Source organism: Balaenoptera acutorostrata, chromosome 3 (assembly GCF_949987535.1).
Source record: "Balaenoptera acutorostrata chromosome 3, mBalAcu1.1, whole genome shotgun sequence".
In the NCBI taxonomy this organism is placed as follows: Eukaryota; Metazoa; Chordata; class Mammalia; order Artiodactyla; family Balaenopteridae; genus Balaenoptera; species Balaenoptera acutorostrata.
Window position 1 is genome coordinate 172,385,925 of NC_080066.1, and position 24,639 is coordinate 172,410,563.

The following is a 24,639-nucleotide window of genomic DNA, read 5'->3' on the forward strand; positions in this document are numbered from 1 at the left end:
CCTCCCGAGTGAAATGAAGAGATTAGAATGATGCTGACATTCTCTGCTCTGGCCAAGTTCCTCTCTTTTTCTGAGTGTGTGCCTCTCCTACCATCACGTTCCTTATGCATCAGACCAAACTCTCTCTGGGGTTGTATAGGAGGGGAAGGTGCCTGGGGAGCTGATACTCTGCGTGCTGTGGAATTTCTTTCTCTCTCTTTTTTTTTTTTTTGGCCACAATGTACGGCAAGTGGGATCTTGGTTCCCCGACCAGGGATCGAACCCACGCCCCCTGCATTGGAAGCGCAAAGTCTTAACTACTGGACTGTCAGGGAAGTCCTGCTGTGGAATGTCTAGGATGTGCTCTGTCCTCTTAACATCGTGTTACAGATGCCCACGCTCTATCCCATGACAGGGGACAGTGCTGCCTTCTGTGTGTGCGTACAATGTTGCTCCCCCGCCTTCAGCAGGGCGTATGCTTTGAGCAGCGCCACAGGTGTGGTGGCTGATCTGTAGACCAAGTTCCTATTATCTTTGGCCAGGCCCCTTATGGGCCCAGTGGTTCCAGATGCAGAAAGGGGGTTGCCTTTGCGGGTACGTGGAAACGTCGCTTCTGATGATACACTGACTGGTCCACGCCAGCATCGGGTGTCATGGACTCAGCCTGCCCTCTTGAGGCAGAGCACACAGCTCTGTGGCCTGGGTATGGAGCCTGGAATCTTGACGATCTAATTTTGGCCTGGCTATTACATGCAAACCTCATTTTATTGCGCTTCGAAGATATTGTGTTTTTTACAAATTGAAGGTTTGCGGCAACCCTGCAACGAGCAAGTCTGTTGGAGCCATTTTTCCAACATCATTTGCTCACTTCATGTGTCTGTGTCACATTTTGGTATTTCTCACAGTATTTCAAACTTTTTCATTATTATTATATTTATCATGGTGATCAGTGATCTCTAATGGTACTATTGCGAGAAGATTACAACTCACTCAAGGCTCCAGTGATGGTTAGCATTTTTTTTTTAGCAACAATTAAGGTATGTAAATTTTGTTTTAGACATAATGCTATTGCACACTAAATAGACTACAGTATAGTGTAGACGTGACTTTTTCTGCACTGGCAAACCAAAAAATTCCCGTGACTCACTTTATTGTGATATTCGCTTTATTTCAGTGGTCTGGAACCGAACTCAAAATATCTCTGAGGTGAGCCTGTATTAACTTCTGAGGAGCTTGGGGCAAATCACTTTTCAGGTGCCTGGCTATCAGGCTGCTTATTGATAAGATGGGGTTATAATCATTTCTACTTCACAGGCAGGGTATTGAGACTTTATTATATAAATGCTTTTGAGAGCTGTTTTAAGGGGTTTTTTTTGTTTTTTGTTTTGGCTGCGTTGGGTCTTGGTTGCTGCACACGGGCTTTCTCTAGTTGTGGCGAGCGGGGGCTACTCTTGGTGGCAGTGCACGGATTTCTTGTTGCTGTGGCTTCTCTTGTCGCGGAGCACAGGCTCTAGGTGCGTGAGCTTCAGTAGTTGTGGCGCATGGGCTCAGTAGTTGTGGCTCTCGGGCTCGGGCTTAGTTGCTCCATGGCATGTGGGATCTTCCTGGACCAGGGATCGAACCCGTGTCCCCTGCATGGGCAGGCGGATTCTTAACCACTTCACCACCAGGGAAGTCCCAAGAGCTGTTTTTAAATGTGTGATTTCCATGCTTATGTCACTACATACTGGCATATCTTTTTTTTTTTTTTTTTAATGAGTGTGAAATCCTCTCCCTACTCCTGTTGGTTTAATAACTACAGCATTGATGAGCAGATAGTGGCAAATGCCTATTAATGTTACTCACGGACCACTGTGGGTTAAGGAATAAACTAGGCATTGACCTTTCTTGGCTGTTTCTGAATTAGTCACCTACTTCCCATTAATTGTGTATGTCCGCAATGTGACCTAAATAAAGTTAGGGTTGATCTCTTTCAGAAGACGTTTTGGTTTTCTCCTTACGATAAAGTTAAGGCAAGCTGATGTATGGCTTGTAAGCAAACAGACCTTTTCAGCGAAGCACTTGCCCAACTAGGGAGTTATTATTGAACGTCGGTTTCTGGATGTGATCAAATTCTCAGATTTCTCAGGTGTTTCCTGGCCTGCGGAGGACTCTAGGAGAGAACCGTCTCCATTTGTCACTGCTGTTTTCCATTGGTGGGGCCACCCGATAGCTGCGATGGAGCTGCGTCTTACTTTACCACCTTGGAGGTCCACATGAACCCAGTGCTTGCTGGGATCGGGTGTTTTCAGATTTTGCCATTGTGCGGTGAGACAGACTTCTGGGCTCACTTGACCGACTGCTTAATCATCTGCTGTCCACGCTGCGTAAAGCAGATGGGTTCAGGGATGGTGTTTCATTAGCTGTGTAATTTTAGGCAACCCACAGAGTAAAGCAAGTGAGCAAACACCACGTTAACAACCAGCACCAAAACTCCCCTGGTCGTGCTGTGATCAAGTTCAGGCTGCAGAGATAAGATGCAACCATCACAACTTAGCTGGGGAGAAACGATGCAGGGAGCTGAGTCACAGATCATGCATCTTTTCCAGCCCTTGGCTGTACCCCATTGATATTCTGCTTCTTTGCTGGGGGTGGAGATCATTCTAGACCTCTAGGGTGCATCGAGGCCTGTTGAGGAACAAAGTGCTTCATGACAGGGTCATGTCTGGTTTGGAAGCTGCCGGGCTGAGTGGGGATTAGATCCAGGAGCTCTAGAAGGGTTCGTTGAGATGGGGAAGTGGTAACAACTGGTCTTGTGGGCCATGGTTGCTGTGAGAGGGGGTTTGGTCTGGTAATATCATAAGGTGTCATCTTACAGAGAGTTCATACCAAGAAGAGGTTCTCTCCCCAAGCAATGTGAAGCCACTCCTCGGAGATTTTCCCCAGACCTGGGGCTCTGATTAAGGTTAAGGTTTTGGGGTGGCAGGGGGAGCTGGGGAGACACATTGGTGGCTGGCCCAGGTTGTCATGGACACTCTGTCTCCTCACACAGAGCTGTGGCTCTTTGCCCTGCTCTGGCCCTCTCTAATGCCCCTGAGAAGAGCACCAGTCTACATACAGTGGAGCAGATTGAAGGGCAGTCCATTGGGAATTATTGCCAGGATAGATCCGGAAGAAACGCTATCATTTTGTCCTCTCAGTTTATCAATAGGTTGGTAAAAAGATCGCTCACTTCTGTCACAAAGTGAGATGGATGCGTAGGAATCAACACATTCAGCATTTGGACCACCCCATGGCACTGTAGCCATCCTGCAAACACATGGGTTGGATTCTTGACACGTGGTTTTGGAAGTGGGCTAGTATAATACCTCGAATTCCAGTCTTGCACGGGTTGACGTTCCCCAAATGCACGTGAGTTGATTAGCAATGCACGTGATCCCTTGGCTTGTATATTCCCTGGCTGAGTGACCCGGTTAGAGGCCTGGCCCAGGGACAGACTGAGCAAGGCTAGCTGGGCACTGTCAGGAAACCCTCCCAGCTAGGGCTGGGGGCTCCTGCCATCCTAGTCATGGGTACAAACAAGAAGGGGGAGAGCCCCTGCTGTTGGTTTGGCCCTGGGTCATTTCCTTTCCGGCTATGTGGATAAATATAAAGAAGTAAAAAATCCAGTGGGCTTAATATTAGAGCTTGTTTCATGGTGTCACATATGGCTTTTGGAAGGAGCCATTGTGCATGGTCTTCTGGTTTTTCACCCAATTGTTAACCAAACTTGAAACATTTAGCAGCTCTTTTATGTGCTAATATGTCCAGTGAGGCAAGAATCATTATTGCCCCCTAATCATTGACCAAGCAGGGCTTCAGAGTGGTCAAGACCTAGTGAAAAATCACACTAGTGTAACTCACTAGGCAGGGACAGAACCCCAGCCCCAGACCCCGTCTGTCCTCCTGTTGTCTCTCAGATGGTGAAGTGGCTCCGCCTATAACATGTGTTGTTGCTGTGAATTACTGTTGTTGGTAAGGAGAATTGGAAACATTCTCATTTCTAGATTACCTTTCAAATATTCAAATTCATGCACCAGTAGCATATGGCTAGAACTTTTATTTTTTCACTCAGATGTCTTCCAGTGTGCTTCATTGAATTCCAAACCCACATCAGGTTTGAATTTTGAAAATGCCAACTGTATACTAACTGAATGTGAGAAATGAAGAAAACTTTCATAAATTAAAAAAAAAAGGTGATTTATTATTCTGCATTCAAATAAACCAGCTGTATGATTTTTTTTCTCATTTTGGTTTATTTGCATCTTGATAATTTGGAAGGAACAACGTTGCCTGTGTATTCTTAGCTAATTTTCTACAAGAGAGTTCTACAATAGCATATATCAAAGGAAAAGGGACTGCGGTGGTCTTGCCCATTACCTCTATAGGCCAGGAGCATGGACTTCGCTTTGGGTGGATGGAGAAGTCTTCGTTGTCCTCAGATGGCTGTGCCTTCTCAGCCCATCCCAAATTTTGGTCCAGTAATTACCTGACTCTGATTTCTTCCCATTTGGAGGAGTTTCATTTGTAGGTGCCATTTATGCTTTTGTTACTTACCAGGTAGGAGATTCTCAAGCACTTTAAAATTAATTAAGGAGGGCCAGAAAAAAAATCTGCCAGATTTTCTTCAGTTGCAGAGAAAATTAGTCCAAATGTTTGTGTTTCACACGACCTTCATCAGAGGCACTATCATTGGAAAGAACGTTGGCTTGGAAGTCGGAAAACCACCTAACAGAGAGAGCCCAGGTATGGGGCCTGAAGAGATTCATAAGCTTTGCGATGCCCTCTTGTGGAAACAGTCCCCCTTCCCCCACTGTCAAACATCTTAAAATGCGCCACGGACCACATGCAATAGAACTTATACATTGTACATCTTCAAATCTAAGTTATCATTCTTTGTAAAGTGAAACATTATATCCCACTAAGAGAAAATGCTGCCTAATATAATTAGATGCACTCATTTCAGAGAGTTCAGATGTAGAAAAATGTGCTTTTTAGAATTGGTGAAATACAGTTTAGTTATAAGTTGAGTTGCAGTCAGGTCGTTGAGATAATGCTAAATTTTGTGGATTTTATTATAATTTATTTCTAATATAAAAGCTAAAACACCCATGTAACCATTATCCAACTTTGGCAGATCTCAACATTTTGCAATTTTTACTTCAAATACGTTTAAAAGAAAAGTTGAAGATATGATTGCAAACTTCTGTGTATCCCTTCCCCAATCCCAGGACTAATCTCTCCCTTGTGCCCCCATGTAACCGCCATCTTGAATTTGGTGCTTATCATTCCCATGCATGTTTGTCAACTTTTACTATGTATGTTTGTATCCATACATGTATTTAGTGCCTTTAAAACACTGTTAGTTGTCCACCAGTATCCATCCCTTCCTTCTTCCTTTTAATACTAAAACCCCAGAGCTTTAGCTAGCTGAACACCATCTGCCAGCGATGACTAAGTGACTAAGTTCTGGCTGATGGATGAACATGGAAGGGATGGATACAACATCTGGACTTTGCCTTTAAGACGAAGGAGCAAGCCTTTCACATTCTCTTTCCTCTTTGCTTCTAATTAGGACAGGGGCAAGGTGGTAGTGAGCTACTTAAGCCCATACAAATGTGGGAAATGCACAAGAAGATAGCAGAGTGACAAGATAGAAAAATTCTGGGTTCCTGCCTTAAGGGTATCAGTTGCTCCAACACATCCCACTCACCCCCTGCCCTGCCGCCGGGCTGCCCACCATCTCAGGCTGTTTCGTGAGAAGTAAAAAACAACCATATTTTTATTTAAGTCAGTGTTATTTGATCACTATTAAAACAGACCCCACAATGTTCTTTTTTTTTGGCTGCATTGTGTCTTAGTTGTGGCACACGGGATCTTTCGTTGCGGCGCACAGGCTCTTCGTTGCGGCGTGTGGGCGTCTCTCTAGTTGTGGCGTACAGGCTCTAGGGCGCGTGGGCTCTGTAGTTTGCGGCACGCGGGCTCTTTCACTGAGGCGAGCAAGCTCAGTAGTTGCGACGCGTGGGCTTAGTTGCCCTGGCATGTGGGATCTTAGTTCCCTGACCAGGGATCAAACCCGCGTCCCCTGCATTGGAAGGCGGATTCTTTACCACTGGACCATCAGGGAAGTCCCTGACCCCAAAATGTTCTAACAAGAGTGGTTTACATTCTGATTATGTTCATTACTATTGACTTACTGTATTAAAAACTTTCACTTTTCTTAAGCAGGGAGGATTAGGGTAAAACACTTTTATGTAATTCATTGCATCCTCAGATTAAAAAAGGAAAAGAACACATTTTACAGCTGCCCCAGTGACTAGGTATTAGTGTCCAGTCCAGCAGTGGACATGACCCCATCGAGGGCATGTGAACTGAGCTCCTTATCTTTCATATAAAGATAGAGGAAGTTCATACACACTTAGGACAGCTAGCTGCTCTGTCCCCAACAGAGCAAATGTCACAATGGTAATTTGAGAATGAAAAGGAAAAGTTTCCATTCCCAGGAGAATTTTCTTCCCAAATCCTGACTCAGTACCCAAGTGAGCATCTTAAGATTAAGACCTTCCTGGTCAATTTCTCTTCCCCAAGCGCTGGCCCCAGGGACTCCTCACTCCTGCACGACAAACAGCAGAGCAGCTGCTCCAGGAAAAAGGCGACCCGCACTTGCTGGCCCGCATTCTTGCAGCTCCAGCCAGGGTACCAGGCTGGTTGGAATGCTTGCTCTCTGCAGAGCGGTTCAGCGGCTCAGGAGCTCTGCCCAGAGGGACAGTGTTTGTGTCAGAGCCACAAGTGGATAATAGGGGAGTCCAGGGACCACCTCTAATTCTTTCCTGTCCCTCTTTGCAGCCCTGATGCTGTCCAGTCACACTAGCTTGTGCCTGATCTCTTGGGTCAACTTGGCTTCTGGCCTTAAAGGCCGGTCTGGTTTTTGGTTTCCCTCTCAAAGGGCACTTGGAACAGAGTGAGGCAAGGCACCTGGCCCCTCCTTTTGGATGGGGCTGGGGCCATCCGTTCCAGTCATACTGGACGTACCTTGACCTTGGGCCTTTCCCCCGCTTGCATTAAGAATTGGGTTGTCACAAATGAACTTATCTACCCAAGACTCACAGGCATAGAGAACAGACTTGTGGTTGCCGAAGGGGGGGATGGGGGATAGGAGAGGGATGGAATGGGAGTTTGGGATTAGCAGGTGCTAACTATTATATATAGGGTGGGTAAACAACAAGGTCCTACTGTATAGCACTGGGAACTATATTCAGTATCCTGTGATAAACCGTAATGGAAAAGAATATGAAAAAGAATGTATATATGTGTATAACTGAATCACTTTGCTGTACAGCAGAAATTAACACAACATCAACTATACTTGAGTAAAATAATTTTTTAAAAAAAGGCAGCATCAAAAAAAAGAAAGATTTGGGTTGTCAGGTGAGTGGTTCTCAGACTTCTTCAGTCTACGCGTTGCTTTGATGCAAAAGAAATTGGGTTCCTCTTACGCCGTCTGTGCCTACTGCTTCAAAACACACAACAGAGGCTCCTGGCCTGAGTGATTACAAGGTGAGCCCTGCTCTAGCTGACACCCACAAGCTAAGCTGAACTCAGTACTGCCCGTAAATTAAATTCATGGTGGGAAAAAACAAAGTCAAGCAATACCGAATGCCTTCCCTCCTGTGGAGGCTGGAAACTCAACAGTGCAGAGGGTCCTGTGCAAGGAGAAGAAAACGAGGCCCAGGTAGCAGGCAGTGTGTGCATTCTGGTCTGGTTGAACCACGAGTGTCCTTGGACGGGTTTTTGAATTCTAAAAAAATGAAAATGAGAAGTGAAAATTCCCTTAAAACACCAGTTCTCTTATCAATTTGCCTAATAACCAGTTCACCAGAAATACAGTTCCGCGTGGAGTGTTTTTCGCGTTTGTTGCCACTATCTCAAAAAAAATACTTAATTTAAAAATTAAAATGAAACGTAAACTAAAATTTAAAAACAAGCTGGGTGTGCCCTTCATTTACAAACCTTATAATGCCAAAGAGATGGCAAAAACAAACAAACAAACAAAGAAAAAAACCAAAGGACATTCCTATGTAAAAACACTCAAAAAGGTTTCAAATTATAGGCAAATTGCTCATCAGGTGACTGGCTTTAGGCTAATTGATCTAGAGTCAAGGGCATCCAAAAGTCGACACTTTTGTGCTCAGGGACACTTTCTCGGGCCTGTATTCATCTTCTTTCAGACGAAATTCTAATCAACTCTCTTATTTGGTTTCCCAGCCCCTGGCATATTAGATGTGAATCAAAACAGGGAGGAAACAGCCAGAACCAGGCCACTTGGTGTGTTCAGAAGGCCAGCTGATACCCTGACAGCCAGGGAGGGGCAAGTGGAGGCCAGAGAAAATTAAAATGCAAATACAGGGATGAGAACATTGCACTAGCGAGGGGCCTTGTCCTGTGTGCTGCCCGGTCTGCCCTCCTGCCTCAAGATTCTCTGCCTTCTGAGGGCACCTCTGTATCATAATGCGCATAATGCCAGCCAAATCATGAAAAATATTTGTAACAGGCTAAATCACATGTTATCCACTTTGCCCAATTCATTGTTTTCTCATACAATCCATTTTAGAAAGGTTTTCGTCAAAAGGGACCAAATCATTGACTCTTGAATTGGGACGCCCGTTGGAAGAAACCAGTTTTCCCTGCCGTCTGGGAGAAGCCTCCCCAGAACGCTGTCCCTAAGGATGGCTTCTGCTTCATCAGCTCCCCCAGGCCGAACTAGAACAAATCCAATGGCCTGGAAGAATTCACTCCGAGGAAGTCCTCTTTCACCAAAATGATGTAGCATGACCAAATCCGGTTCATTGTTGTTTTTTTTTTTTGCAGTTAAACTTTTACTTCAAAAAATTTTATTTACCTTTTTCTTTTTCTGTTCTACAAAAGGCAGATAATGATTGTTGATCTGCAATTGTCGTGTTGTGCACTCCCCGAAAGGGGGCAAAGTTGGGAGCTGGGGCGGCAGCTCGGAGGATGCCTTCAGCGGCAGGACTAAGGGGGCAGGCGCCCCCGCGGCCCCCTGTCCCGGCCTAGCTCATGTCGATGGTGTTGAGGACCCACTCCGTGAACTTCTTCAGCTTGTCGGAGGCATTCTGGACTCCTACTGCAACCTCAGGTTGTCCTCTCGAAAGGGCCCAGTTCATTCTTGATATTCAGGGTGATGTGGGTAGGAGGTCGTGAATAGCCCAAATCACAATGAAATCTACTTTGGATTATTTGGTGGCTACTGGTCCAGAATGGCTTCCTTCCTTAAGGAGATGTATTAGGATTTTCCAGGGAAACAGAACCAACAGTGCCTGTGTATGTCTGTGTGTATATCTATATCTATATCTATACCTATATCTGTATCTATATATCTTTCTATTAAGAAATTGGTTCATGCAATTATGGAGGCTGAGAAGTCCCATGACCTGCTGTCTCTGAGCTGGAGACCCAGGAGAGCTGGTGATGCAGTTCCAGTCCAAATCCCAGGGGCTGGGGACCAGGAACGTTGGTCTAAATTCCAGTCTAAGTGCAGCAGAAAACCAAAGTCCCGGTTCAGAAATAGGCAGAAAGAGTGAATTCTCCCTCACCTGCCATTTGTTCAGTTCAGGCCTCCAGTGGATTGGATAAGTCCCGCCCACATTGGGAAGGGCAATCTGCTTCACTCAATCCACTGATTCAAGTCCCATCCAGAAACACCCTCACAGACACACCCAGAATCATGTTTAGCCAAGTATTGGGGTACCCTGTGGCCCAGTCAAGTTGACACGTTAAAATTAACCATCACAGGATGCTTATCAATTTATTGCTGCTTCCTGCTGACCCCAATCCCCCTTTCACCTACAAAGCCCAAGGAGCCTCTGATCATCTTTCCCCTCCAAGGCCCTCTCTGAGGAGTGGCCAGGATTTAGGGTGGGACACATGGGAAGGAAGAGGGTTCAGGACGTGGGAGCAGTCTGAGAGGATGTGCTTTGGGGGCAGGGGCTGACCTCAGCCTGAAGGCTGACCCATCTCCTTCCACCCTTGGAAGAATATAGGTGGGCGAGGGCTGAGAGGAGCATTGCCTGACTTTAACCACCAGCCATAATTGATGCCCACACCGATTTATCTGATACTTAGTATCTGTCCTTTTATAAGTATTGTTGCTACAGTTATTTTAAGTCCTTTACAAGCCAGTACATTTGTGAGCACACCTAGAGGTAGTGTGGCTCTTGGAAAGAGCATGAGATCAGTTAACAGAAGGCAGAGTTGTGCCTCTGAATGTGTGACTCCAGGCCAGTCATGGACTTTGGAATCTCAGTGCTCTCCCATAGGAGATGAGATGGCTGATAATTGCCACACCAATTCATAGTGTAATCTTGTCAGATGAGATGACCTATATGAAAACATTTCATAATACTCAACAAATATGGAAGGGTGAAGTAAAGGTAAGAAATGACTGTTTTTTACTGCTGTGACTCTGCTCCTTAAGTTTGTAAGTACTGGTCAGAATTAGTTAGAGTCATCACTACCTGCTCTGCTGGTACTCGAAGACTAGACTTTATACTGGACTCCTCTTGAGATGGCTTTAAAAAAGTGACATAGTTCTTTGACCAGTAAAGTGTATATACCTATTCTCTGTTTTGCCTTATCTTATGGATGCATTGATCACTATTATCATAGTACGTAGCCAAGAATGATTCAGTTTAGGAAAATGGTAGTCAAACTTTGCTGATCTTTCGTAGGATGATTTTGCCATAGCCCTTGCAAATAAAGTAGCGGTTTCTTTAAAACATGCCAGTTCAGAGTCACGGATCTGCATTTTTAAAGCCTGCAATTGATTGTTCAGTGTGAAAATTGCATTCCAGTGAAGCACATCAGCATGTAAATCTAAAGTGTGGCCATTTTCATCTAGATTGAATATTATTAAGTAGCCCAAGGGATAGGCTGTAATTAAGATTTCGAAGAGCTTACTTTTGTTGACTGTGATGAGTAACCCCAGTATTGAAAGTGGCATACCAGTTTGAAGAATGGGAAGATGGCCCAGCAAGACAGTATCTACATGTTTTGGCTTTTAGGTGTAATGAAAGAATTTGATTTTTCTTCACCGATCCAAACATCTGATAAGGGCAGCGATTTGAACTTGATGCAAACACGAGAATGTTCAGATTCCAGGAACATCACATTTCTTTCTGAACGATGGCAGATTTCCATCTTGTTAGTCCCTCACTCATTCTGATCCCTTCTTCCATGGGTTTAGGAACAAAGACCAACTGGGGACAGATGAAGCCCTTGTTGGGGTTTATGCTTTTGCCTAATTAAAATGATTGGATTTACAGCCTGCTAATGCAGCTCTAGTTAGAAGGGAGAACAACTCTTAGCTTGGATCCACTTCGGAAAGTTTGCAAAACCTCCCCCTGCCTTTCACAGAACTGAGATGGCACATTTCTGATCGCATCTTCATTGTGGTGCAATTCCATGATAACTGTCCTTAGGTGAGACGAGATGCTCACCTTTTTTTGTCCTACGCACACCGTTTTAAAAGAAAGAAACAAAGTTCTCCATTTCTCCCAGGAGAAGTTAGTGAAAGGATCCGTGCCTATTTGCACCACCTTAAGCAGATACCCAGCAGGCTAGGTTGGCACACAGCTCATTTCAGCCATCCGTATTTTCAGGTGTACCATATGTATTTAGTACATCATTTGATAATGCTAAAAAAATATTAAAGCAGTGTGAGACTAAAGGAGAAAGAAGATGAATGTTAGCATTCCCCTGGGGTTCATGGGTGAAGGAATTAACACAGCGTGGCACTCTACCCTAGCTGTGTTTGTTTCCATGGCAACAGCTACGTACATGTTTCAGACTATCTACAGTGACACAGTTGCAGAAATAGTAGCTTGCAGGTTTCTGATATCGCATCAGTGGACAGGCAGCACGTACTATATTAAGTAAGTGTAAAAGAATTTAAAATATAGCTCTGATTCAGATGTATATTAGCTCAGCTAAGCGATGTACTGGGGATTTTGGCATTCCCCTTCCTCATGACAGCAAAATCTGGGCAAAGTTGAAAGTTGCAAGATTCCAGTCAAACAATTATCCTTGCTTGGGTAAATATCATCAAATGAAACAAATGTGAGTGAGTTACAAAGGTAAGAAAATGGCTTTTGTAGATGACATATTTAAGAAGGATATTGCCAGTGAAGCTAATTTTTTGGAGGGCGGGTAGTGATGGGTAAGGAATGTAAGCTTTGGTTGAAAATAGCTGAGTCTTAAAGCAAATCAGTGTGCACCAGAATCTTTAACTGCTGCTGAGTTTATGGCAACTAAGGTATTTGAATGTATCATTGTAAAATTGCTTTTATATAAAAATGATCAGGTGAGGAGCAGAGAGGTTGATTGGGTATGCAGTTAAAGAGAAATTGGGGCTCCATTGTCTTTCTGAATGCTTATGTAAATATCTCCCTTCTCACCAGGATGACCCTGGTTTGTCTTTGACATTCGCTGCTACTTTTTGGTACCATTTACTGTCCTGTGTGTTTATATTATGCTGCCACATTGTAGCCTGATAAGACTTGAGTGTTGGTTAGAGAGCACCCAAGGAAAGATGATAGACTCTGTAAGTGTGTGACTTTGCAATCAAATTGTACAGTAATTTAGGAGGAGAATTGTTCAAATGAGTATTTAGTTACAGGCTAGACCTCTGCTTGTGAATAGTAGCCTAGGTATTAGGCTCATGGATTTTGATGTGCACATTATGATTGCGGGAGCTTTCAAGTATGTTGTAGTTCAATTTATACTGAGTTTTTCATGTCAGAATATTTTTATTTATGCCCATTATTCAGTGTGAGCCTGCATTTACCTTACAGTTTTATTATTTATGTATCAGGAAAGAGAATGTAAAATGGCATGGTAATTTAAGCTAATCTATTCATTTGAGGAGGATTCATTTTCCTGACCATAGGTGGACTTTTATAAAAAGTGGCATGAGAAACGCAACTCTTGTATGTGTGACTGTTTTTTATGTGCACAGGGAACTGTCTCCCGCGTCTACTGCACACTGTTCTTCACAGTAATTATTTGATTGAATGTTCAGAGAACACCTATGGGAGGAGGGGGTTCGGGAGCTTCCTGCACACCTGGGTGTGTGGGGGGCTGGGAGGGATTTGGGGTTATGAGTCAGGGATGGAACCCTAGAATGTTTGACACCTTAGGGGATAGATACGATTTGCCTTCTAAATAAGGTGATCCAAAGTGAAACTAATGTTGAGTCCGAGCCACCCAGAGACGGGAAGTGAAGTCTGTGTCTTCTAAGGGGAGTTTTTGTGTTGGTTTTTGCTTTTGTTTCTTTTATGGAGGCTTCTGCTAAAGGCAGCTCCTTTCTCAGACGGGGAGCCCCTCTGCCTATTCTCACGCTCATCTCTGTAGTTTCGGGACCCCAGCCCATCTTTGGGGCCGATGGAAGGGCAGGCTTGCAGACCCCCTCCCCCATGGCCTGAGCTGCCCGGCGGGCCCTGGGTATCCTGGTGGGCAGCCTCTCTCTGTGACAGCTGCAGGAAGCCACCTGTGCTTGGTCTCCCGAGGCAGAGAAACCAAATACTATTGGTGTGAGGGTTTACTTGATGTTCTGCTATTACATTTGAGGGGCCCTGGAAGCCTTGGGTTCATTACCCTTGAGCTCTGAAACTGGAAATCAGAAAAGTGCCAATGAACTACTTTGGATGATGGTTCAACTTTTGCCTGTTTGGGGAGTGCAAGCCCTTCCAACAGTTGACACGTTTGTATATATTTTTTTCATCATCCCAAAGTACTTTCCAGTGTAAAAAAAAATCTCCAGAAAACACCAGTCTAAGCCATGGTATGTTAACTCTTTCGTAAGAATAGAAAAACACATAAACCAAAACATAAAGCCCTAGGCGGCACCAGTCATTCAAATGTAAAACCCTGGCAGTGCTTGTAGGAAGCTCAATTGCTTCCATCTGAAGAGCCAGGAAATTGATTTGGAAAAAAGTAAATTTGAGGGATTCCCAAATAGTGGCAGCATGAAATGAATAAGAGAAAAATGAAGGTACAGACTGATCTTATTACCGATCGTAAATGGTAATAGAATTGCCAGAATAAACTTCCTGGGCATAGCTCATTTAGAGCCTCCACTGCCTAGTTATTTCTGAAGGTTCTTAGTGGTCACAGGGTAAGAGCCAATCCCCAGGCTGGTGTCCAGGACTTTCCACCATTAGTCCCTTTCCAGCCTTCTCTGTCACTAGGTCTCTTTCTTGAGCATCCCGGGGCCTGCCCTAGGGTAATAAATATTATATCCTGGCCACGTGGGGAAGTTTCTAGGCCTTTGCTCTTGCTGCTGTCTCTGCCCAGATTCCTTTCCTCCCACTTTCCCAGCTTCAATTCCAATTCCTTCAAAAAACCTTACAGATCTCCCCCTGTCACCCTCATTGGGATGATTTTTCCATCCTTTCCATCATGCTCCCATAACAGTTGGTCTTCAAATTATAGCACTTATTTCACTATATTAGGACGAGTTGTACCTTTTCTGAACTGTGATGTAAATGTATCAAAGACACAGGACGCTGATTTAGGTACTTCTGTAGCTTTTGCCATACCTAGAACAGTACTTCAAACTTGTTTTTCATTGAATTCTTAAACACTTGCAAAGATATACATCATTGGTCAGTCTTCTGCTCAAAGACAGACTGTTAGATACTGAGATTCCTAAGGCTATGTCTGTCACAGAACCAAGCATCGTGACCGATTCAGCTACTTTCAGATGCTTCCAAACTTCTGGCTGTTTGGCATCATCTAAACACGGAAACCAGGTGAATGGCTGATATTTTTTTCATCTTCATGGAATCAAAGATTTTAGAGCTAAAATTTGGGAGCTAAAATCATATTACAGAGGAGAGAATTGTGAACTTGAACCGGTAAGTGACTTTTCCAAAGCCACATGATTGTTTAGTGACCCAGGTGTGTGTGGATCCAGCCGGTAATATCTCTACGTGGTCCTGCCTCCTGAGCCTTCCTGGCTGTGGCCTTGGGTTCCACTGAAGATATAACCAGTCAGTTTCCTTTCTGCCCCGTTTTGGGATTGGCTGGCCTTCTATCTGTAAACACCGTCATCCAACAATAATTCCACTAACCACTCTTTGCTCAAGGCTGATATCACTGGGGTAGAATTAAAAACGAAAGTGAACTGAGAGTTGAACTCAGGGGGCCTGAGAGCGACGCTAACAATTCATTCGCCATCGCTTGGCTGAAGCCACGGCAGCTGCTGGATTCAGTCAAGTTCAGACCCTTAAAAAGAGTGGAGAAAAGAAAGCACATACTTCCCAGTGCCTGGGCACCGCACAGCCGGCCAGCTGGGTGTAGCACCATGGCAAAAAGATCTGTTCAGTTTCAGAAATACGAGACCCCGTGCTTGCACACAGGGAGGGAACTGTAGCTGCAACTGGGCCTGATTTGGCGTTACTTCTGCCTGCAGTTCTATCAGACGCAGCTCCTATGGGAAGTCTATTAGTATCTAAAGAAAGAACCAGCCTTCCAAGTTGACATAAGGAGCAGGCCTTGTGTGTGTGTGTGTGTGTGTGTGTGTGTGTGCGTGCGTGTGTGTTTAAAGGCCTGTGTCTAAGGTCGACAGGCTTTTTAAGAGAAACTCTTGGTTTTCTATGTAAACGGTGTACTTCCTGTGGTCCAGAGTTAGCCTGTTAAGGGAATGAAGCACAATTCAGGTTTCTGAGTTGGAAGCCTGATTAATCTTTCTGCCAGTTACATATGGAAATAAATTAGTAAATGGTCCATCTGGGACTAAACTACTGCAGAGATGATAAATTATCGCCATCATATGTCTGTGTTGCTGCAGACTGAGTCGTGCTCACCAGGAGCTGCTGAAAGATATCTGGATGCTCTAGCGAGGTCAGAGGAATAAAAGTTAAAAAAAAAAAAAAATTAGAAGTAAAAAATTTACCTTGAAATGTTTCTTGGGAGGACAGTTTGGTTGATGCCAAGTTTGTGCCTTAGAACTGCTCTATCTGCAAATATTTAAAAGGAGAGTCTGGGCCTAAGAAACATTTTACTTTTATATTTTCAAAGGCCGATACAGTAACAAGTATGATTAGTACCCAAATGTCTCAGTGAGTAGGATAGTATAATTATATATACAATAAAAATATACCCCTGTGTAATATTGCACCTTACAATTTTCAGAGCAACTTCTTGTCTGTTTTCTTATTTAAATTTCAAAGGTGGGACAAGTCAGTGTCTCTAATTCTTTTTTTTTTTTTTTTTTTGGTAGATTTGGGGGTGGTCTAGGTCACCTACACTAGTGGCTTTCAAACTTTTTTTGACTGGAACCCAGAGGAAGAAATATATATATATATTCTTTTTTTAGTCTTTTTTTTTTTTTTTAATTTATTTATGGCTGTGTTGGGTCTTCGTTTCTGTGCGAGGGCTTTCTCTTGTTGCGGCAAGCGGGGGCCACTCCTCTCACTATCGCGGCCTCTCTTGTTGCAGAGCACAGGCTCCAGACGCGCAGGCTCAGTAGTTGTGGCTCACGGGCCTAGCTGCTCCGCGGCATGTGGGATCTTCCCAGACCAGGGCTCGAACCCGTGTCCCCTGCATTGGCAGGCAGATTCTCAACCACTGCGCCACCAGGGAAGCCCAGTGTCTCTAATTCTTGATGGATGAAGAACTGAGGTTTAGGAAGTTGAGTGTCTTGCCCTTAATGACACAGATGGCTAAATGGCAGAACTGGGATGAGCAGCCGATTCTGAATCCAGCTTCACTTCCATCAGAGCCTTGCATGACATCAAAAACATCTTCAGTTTTTCATCATTCATCTAGCAACACCAGGAAATAAAGCCTTCTATTTATGTCAGTTTTCTAGAAGCAAAAGCCATACCTTCTTGATCATGAGAAGTAGTTTTTTTCTCTAATTAGAAGTGTTGAGTATTAGTTTAACTTTTTTAGGGCATGTTTTAATTTTTTTAATTGAGGTATGATTGACATAAAACTTTATTAGTTTCAGGTGTACGACGATGATTCAATATTTGTATACGTTGCAAAATGATTACCGCAATAAGTCGAGTTGATATCGCCACCTTACATAGTTACAAAAATTTTTTTTTCTTGTGATGAGAACTTTTAAGATCTACTTTCTTTGCAACTTTCAAATATGCAATACAGTCTTATTAACTATAGTCATCCTGTATCTCCACGACTTACTTTATAACTGGAAGTCTGTACCTTTTGATCCACTTTATAACTGGAAGTCTGTACCTTTTGATCCCTACACCCATTTCTCCCAGTCCCTGGTTTAACTTTTCCTTTTGACTAAGGCACACCCCTCTCCACTTGAGTTATTTTATAAAGCTAAAACCATCAGTGCCCTCAGGGGCTTTTTAGGTGTGGTAACATTTTGCCCCTTTGCAGAATGGCCCGAGGCTACTGTGACATCCGGATTCTTACGCCTGCTTTGAAATTTTCTTTTGTGTCTTCCTCCAGGGCAAACCTTCAGCAGTTAATCCTTGAAGCAGCTGAGGTGCTCCCCTCTAGAAAAAGCAGTTCAAAAAGTACAGAAAAGCAGACTAGACTTAGAAATTATTAAATCACCTGGTTTATCAGACGTCAGTTTCTAAACATAAGCCACAGGTGCCGCTAAGTAGTCTTCATACAAGAAAGAGAAGCAACGGGCCCCTAGCATTTACGTGTCTGTGCTTGGCAGTAACCTTGTCTCACCGAGATCACCTCCAAGTTTCTCACGTATCAGCCAGACCTGGTTCCTCCATGTACCTGAATAGCCCTCATGCTTTCTCACCTCTGGGCCTTTGCTTCAGCTTTTCCCTATTCCCACCTGTCAAAATCCTGTGCAGATCTCAAGTCCCATTACTATTGTCTTGATGCTTTCCCTTACCTGCCTCCCCACACCAATCAGAAACAAATGTCTCCTTTGAAACCTTCTAACTCTTTGTTAGAGAAAATAACACAGTCTGTATTTGAGTTGCCTGTATACCTGTTTTATCTCCCATAGAGGACAATACATTTCTCAAGGGCAGGGATTTCATCATCTTCTCACTCTGACCCTTCTTCCTTCCCCAATCCCTAGCCCAATACTTTGGCCTTAATTGAAGCTTAACATGCAGTAGAGTAGGGTAATTTTATTTTTTAACAATGGACTCAATGTCTTTGGATGGGTGGATGAATTAATGATTTAAGATGTATCAGTATCACTTGGAGGGCTTGTTAAAACAGATCCCTGAGCCCCACCTCCAAATATTCAGATTTAGTAGATCTTGGGTAGGGCCAAGAATCTGCATTTCCAACAAATTCTCAGGTGATACTGATGCTGCCCTTCCAGGGACCACAGTTTGAGAACCACTGATAGAATGAATTTATTTCCTAACATTCTCACACTAAAGCTCATAGGCTCACACCATTCTTTTCATTAGAGAGCCTATTGCTGTGTCTTCCTTGATGTGTAGGTCAAAAAAATATCTTCCATAAGAAATTGTTATGCCATCTATCTCGTGTACCAACTTTTCTGTTTTGTAAGATTATAGGTTAACTGTATCCTCCAAACTTGTAGCCCATTTTGTGAGCTTTAGCTTGATGGCATCTTTTTCTCCAGGAATAGAGCCAGCGTAATTTTATTTTACAACAACAGACTAGAGAGTCATTGACTTTGCAGCCTGTATACCTGGTCTACCGAGAGGATCAAGGCTGGTTCTCGTGGTGGAACGCTGGCCTTGAAGGCTTGCTGGTGCTCTGATGTTTTTCCTTTATATAGACAAGTGTTTCAGTGACAGCTGAAGTAAAGTAAAATGATCTCACAAGTGTCTCAATGGCAGCTATAGTAAAATAAGATAATCTCATAATATCTATGGCATGTATTTTCAAATCTCTGGGTCCTTTTATGCCCCATGCGGCAGTTTCAAGAACACTCCATCACGAAAGACCCAGTGCTTCAATAACTTTCCAAGAAATAAAGAGGTACAGTTGCAATTGACTTTTTCGCTGAAGTATGTCATGTTTTAGAGAGTCAGGCCAGAGATGACATCCACTGTGGTTGAGAGGGTTCTCTCTCCTCCTCTGCTCTAATCCCATCTTCCTTCTACTCCTCTCCACCAGCCACTAGACGCATCATCTCCTAGAAGACCAGCGTTCTCGTAATCATGGAGGCCTCTCTGTCCTTTCTGTGACTGGAGCAATGCTGACCTCGGTTTCCTGGACCCATTCTGACTCAGGTAACCAAGCTTTGCCTTCCCCAGCTGGCTTACACCTCATGGAGATTGCAGTGAATAAATGAAATACCAAAGGTATATTTAAATGCAAATGCCAAATTGATTGTTTCTCCAGCAATTGAAATCCTCCCCCTCTTCCTCCGTGTCTTCTTAATGATCAATTTATACAGCTGATCAGACTGACAATGTGGTCAATGAATTTAGGCATTAAGATAATGAGAATGTTGAGTCACATCTTTATTTAAAATTTTGGTGTGTGTCATAGACACAAAGCAACAGGAACATCGCTGGGAATTTTTGTATAGGAACTAGCCTCTGCCGTACGTAGTTTCTCTAAATCATTTTCTTTCCCATGATACTATATTTCTTTTGAATTGTATTAATCTTTCTAATGTTGGACCTTTTAATTGAGTTTAATAAATATTATTGAGTATCTCTTATGTGTTCTCAGGGCAGATGGGGATAAAAAACTATAAGATGTATAAAAATATAAGATACATCCTCACGAAGCTCAGACCTTAGCAAAAGAGCCATGACTCGCTCATAAGAAAATGGCGGATGGCGCTCAGCTTCCGGCCGGAGCAGTGCACTATGGTAGCTCTCTGGTTCAGGGAATTAAGAGACTTTGAGGACTGGGATTGAAATAATCAGAGAATTCATGGAAGAGGGAGGGCTGAAGGAGGTCATTTGGTCACTGTGGATCATTCAGCCAGGAGGGAAGAGGAGCAACCTGGTCTGGCCCGGAAGGCGGGAATGAGCCTGCCATGAGACTAGCCAGTGAGGACCAGACAGGGCTTGGAGGACCCTGAGCCTCTATCCCAGCCAGAGCCAGGCTCCTTCTCAGGGCCTGGGTCCCTTAAGGTTCCCCTGTGGACACCCTACCTGCTCTGTTACAGAGTCACCTTGGCTGACAGCTTCCTTCAGGGGACCCTAGTCTCTGGTGCCCCAGCCCTGGCTTGGCTGCTACCTGGCTGGCCTTCTGCTTCCTTGGGCTTGCCCATACCTGGCCTCCGCCTCTCTACCTGACTGTTTATTCTTACATACCTGCCCCCCTCCCCTCCGCACTCTGCCTGGCAGGTGTGGCTTGACAGGGCCCCGGGATGAACCAGGTGCTGTGTGAGGTCAGTACCTGGTGGTTCACAGCGGGTGATTCTGAGTTGAGAAGTGGAGCGGAAGAGTAGGAAGAGGAAGCCAGGAACATGAGTTTGTACGTTGAGGCCAAGAGTGTATCAAGAGTTCAGAAAACCAGAATTCAGGGAGGGCCTCAAGGCTGAAGCTGGGGCCATAGTCAGGGGTGGGAGCCCAGTGCGCTGATTCATCTTGCAATGGCCCAGCAAATCCTGCCCACACCTGGCTCTTTTGGATAAAGCAGTGGCGGCTTTCCTGCCCTGGGTCTTGAGGGTGCTGCTGAGGGTCGCCGGCCGAGGCTCCTGCCCATCCCGTCAGGTCTGCGTGGCCACACACCACCTGCCTTAGCGTGCTGCAGTGCTTCTGGAACTGAGGCCTGGCTGATCCGGGAGCTCAGGCCTTCCTGGAGTCAGAGCCCCGGGTCACCAGCCACCGGGAAGTGGAAGAACTAGAACAACAGTATTTGTGTTCCCCTCCCACAAAAGCAACTGCTTAATCTGTCGTTGCCCTGCCTCTTCTAAGCCTGGGGTGGGTCAGCTGCGGCCCGCCAGCCAGGCGTGGCCCACTGCTTGTTTGGGGTGGACAAGCCAAGATGGTTTTCACGTTTTAAAATGACTGGAAAAAATTAAAAGAAGAATAGTATATTTTGCCTTGTAGAGATGATATGGAATTCAGATTTCAATGTCCCTAAATTAAGTTTTACTGGAACATAGTCATGTTTATTTATTTCCAGATTGTCTATACCAGCTTTTGTGCTACAAGGGCAGAGTTGAATAGGTGCGTCAGAAACCATAAAGTATTTACTTTCTGACCCTTTACAGGAACAAATTTGCTATCCTCTGGCCTAGGCAATTGATTGACACAAGTGTTTGCAAAATTTGAGGTGTGGAACTTTTTCCCTCATAAAGAAAATAGGATTGAAGGATGAGTAGGATTTAAATAAGCAAGAGAGGAAGAGAGGAATTTTCTAGATTGAGATAGAGAATTGGTCATAGTCTAGTTGGATTTTTCTGTTCATCTATTTAACTTTCAGTTAAAGCTAGATATGACATTGAGGCTGTTTCATTTCAGGAATCTAATTATTAGGGTTGTCTTTAAAATGAGGCATCCAGGCGTCTCGGGTTAAGGTAAATGTTGGAACAAATCAGCACCAAATTAAAATATAGCCTGCATTTTGGAACTTTCTTCTTTTTACTTGGCACTGGGTGTGAACTATTTTGTTTTAAACCAAAAAAACATTTTGTTTTAAATCAAGTAAGCACTGAAGATTTGCCATGAGTAAGCTATGGCATTTAATCTTGGCAGCATTTTGCCAATCTGGTGGGATTTTTGATACTGTTGAGTGAAAACTGGTGAAAGTTGGAGATGTGGGTTCTAATCGTACTAGCTAGCTGAGCCAGGGCAGGCTGTGGGATACTAGGGTAAAAAGTACACTCCAGATCTCAGGGCTTAGTGCAATAAAAGTTTATTTCTCACTCACCCAGAGTTGGATTGCACGAGTGTGGCTTTGCTGCCTCCCCCATCTTGTGACACCTACGTCTCAAACTGTGGCTTCCTGGTTGCTTCGATATGTGAAAAAGAGTTGAGAACACACACCCATTCTTAGGTGCCTTAGACCAGAAGTGACTCAGACCAATTCCACGTCCACAGTCCATTGGCCAGAACTCGTCACATGACCCTGTCTCGTTGCTGGGAGGGTAGGAAGTAGGGAGCAGCATGAGGTACGCTTGGGGTTCCCACTGCCCCTGCAACACTGTGTCACTGTGGGAAAGCCCGAACTTTTATCTGTGCTTCTGTCTGCTCATGATTAAAGGGTAATTAACCCAGACCTACATTTTTTCACCCAGTTTACGAAAGGCTTGAAAAGATGTATGAAAGATCTCTAAAAGGTATAACGAGTCGTAAAATACGTAAGATATAATCGTTACCTAACTTCTTTACCGGGTCTTGAATGGTGATGGGCTGGAGTTGGGATAGTCACACATGCCCCAGTGTGCCTGGAAGCATTTGCCAGTTGACCCAACATAATTAAAATACAGCCCTTCCTTTCACACCTGGAAATATGCTGGTATCGACAATACGTGACATGATCACCCCAGCTTGACCCCGCTGGTCATCCTTGAAGATTAATGTTAGCTACTGTTTATTGAGCCTCTTCCAGAGGTCACACTGTCCTCAGCTTCTGCCTGCCTTCTTTCATTTAATTCCCCAAACAAACTTGTGAAGTAGGTACAAGTAACCTCATTTTAAGATGAGGTAACAGATGCAGAAAGGTTTAAATTGTGCCTGATCACAGCTAGAGAGTGGCACCACTTTGCTTGGAACCCAGCTCTTTCTTGCTCTTTCCAGCTCTTGCACGGGACTGTCTCACTCATCCTTTACGAGGATTGTGCCCTTGACCACGTGGGGCCCCACTTCCCTGACACTGGCTTGGGAATCTGTTCCCACACCACACACGGGGAGAAGGGTACAGCTCTGAGCGGTGAGTCCAGCCCTTTTTGACCCCGATGAGAAGACTAGTTACCCGGAGCCAGCAGGTTAACAGGTTCAGGGTGGCAAGCTCCACTCCTGACTTTCAGTTGGTCCCTTTCTGCCCGCTTCCCTGATGTTGACAACTGCAGCTTGTTTTAAAAATGGGCACTACCTTTATATATAGGGAGAAAAGATGTTATTTTGAAATCTAGGGTGGAGTAGAACTCCAGTGAAGACTTGTCATGTACTGTGCAGTTGATCCAAACAGGCATCTTCCCAACTTAAACAGTGAGTAGAAACTGAGCTCCATTTTCAGGAATTTTGTTTACAAATTTGTTTATTTAAAAAAAAAAAAAAAAGCCAAACCACAACCAACGACTGGTTTGCTTGCAGAATAATATCAGACAAAAACCCATCTACTCAGGAGATGGTTTTAATTTCCCTGGTTCCTGGCCTTCCTAATCACTGTTCAAAACTGACCCCATGGAATCAAAGGGAATAGTCTCTGAAAAATGGACCAAATGTATCAGAAGCATCTATTGCAATGCTTGCTTCAAGAAACCCCCTAGAAAATTATACATGTGGTTTCTAGATGTACAAAGAAAACTAAAGGAATTCCATTATGAAAGAAAAATTAGATGGAAATTTCTAATCCCGCCTCATAAACAATATAGGAATAACTTTAAAATATTCTGCTTTAAGCATGCATTTAATTTGTGCTCTGGGAACCAAATAATCTTGCTAAGATAAAACATTCTAATAATGATTTATGTAAATTTATTTGTACAAAGTAATGGTGTAGTTGCCTATAGCAAATTGCTTGGAATATGAAATGACATTTATGAGGTCTTTTTTTTTCCCCCCCTCTGAATGAATACAGTGGAGAAAATAAGAGACTCCAGAAAGGAAAAAAGAAATCCATGTTCAAAATGGAGTCTGAGGCCAGAAGAGGCAGAGGCAACTGGACAGGTTAGGGGGTGTGTAAATAGTCGAGAAACTCAATTCAATATGTTTTCCCGTGATGGTCTCATTATTTGAGGCATTTGTAAAGCCACACAAAGAGTGTGTGTGTTAGATTCTTAGAAGGCTAGAACCCTTTATTTTAGTGATCATAAACTGCGCAGACACCAAAGCTCTTTCAGAATAGCCGACGACAGATCACTTGTTGTCAGTGTGCCCTGAGAGACAGGGTACTTACAACATGCAGTGCCAAGAGGCCAAATGTAATTAAAAATCGGGCAATTAATCTCAGTTCCCAGTTACTTTAATGCCAAGGGAAGTTATGCTTGAGTCATAAATGGGGCCCAAATGTTAATAAACAAAACAGAAAACTCTCCCAAGGACTGATTCATAGACCTACGGGGAGTTTTCCTATGGCTGCCCGCTTAGCACGTTTGCTTATGGCTCTAAGGTGTTTCCTGGAAACATTTCATTAAATGGAAATCCCCATATATGTAACAGAGAGAGTTTCTGGATCTGTGCTTTGGCCTTGTAAATAAATGCCCGGTGGAATTTGCCAGAACCTGTACTATTTGGAAAAGATATGACATTAACACCTTCGCTGTAGACGGCATTTAATTTTTTTTTTCTCCAAGTATTTTTACTATCTCACTTGGTCGCCACACTCATTTTTTTGAAGAAGGTAAGAGTTTGTATTCTGTATATAGAGAAACTGAGGGGCCGCAGAATCTCCAAGGAAGGTCACAAAGCGAGACATCGGTGGTGGAGGGGACAGCTTCCCCACTAACGTTTGTCTCATTGTCATCACAAACTAAAGCAGATGAAAGAGATTTGTGAACTT

General features: G+C 43.9%; 1 protein-coding gene across 18 annotated transcripts in view; it reads left to right on the forward strand.

Moving 5' to 3' along the window:
* The first annotated feature begins 9,133 nt into the window (after positions 1 to 9,133).
* The window catches only part of LOC103017035 (forkhead box protein N3), a 269,854-nt gene continuing 254,348 nt past the window's right edge, over positions 9,134 to 24,639 (forward strand). For 4 of the 18 annotated variants that reach the window (XR_009007543.1, XR_009007542.1, XM_057543309.1 and 1 more), the window contains exons 1-2: positions 11,971 to 12,146; positions 19,126 to 19,241. The gene's annotated coding sequence lies outside the window, so the exon portion shown is untranslated. Of the gene's footprint in view, positions 9,152 to 11,951; positions 12,147 to 19,125; positions 19,242 to 24,639 lie in introns of those variants that run through there. The other 14 variants (XM_057543299.1, XM_057543302.1, XM_057543304.1 and 11 more) reach the window with 9 other exon arrangements.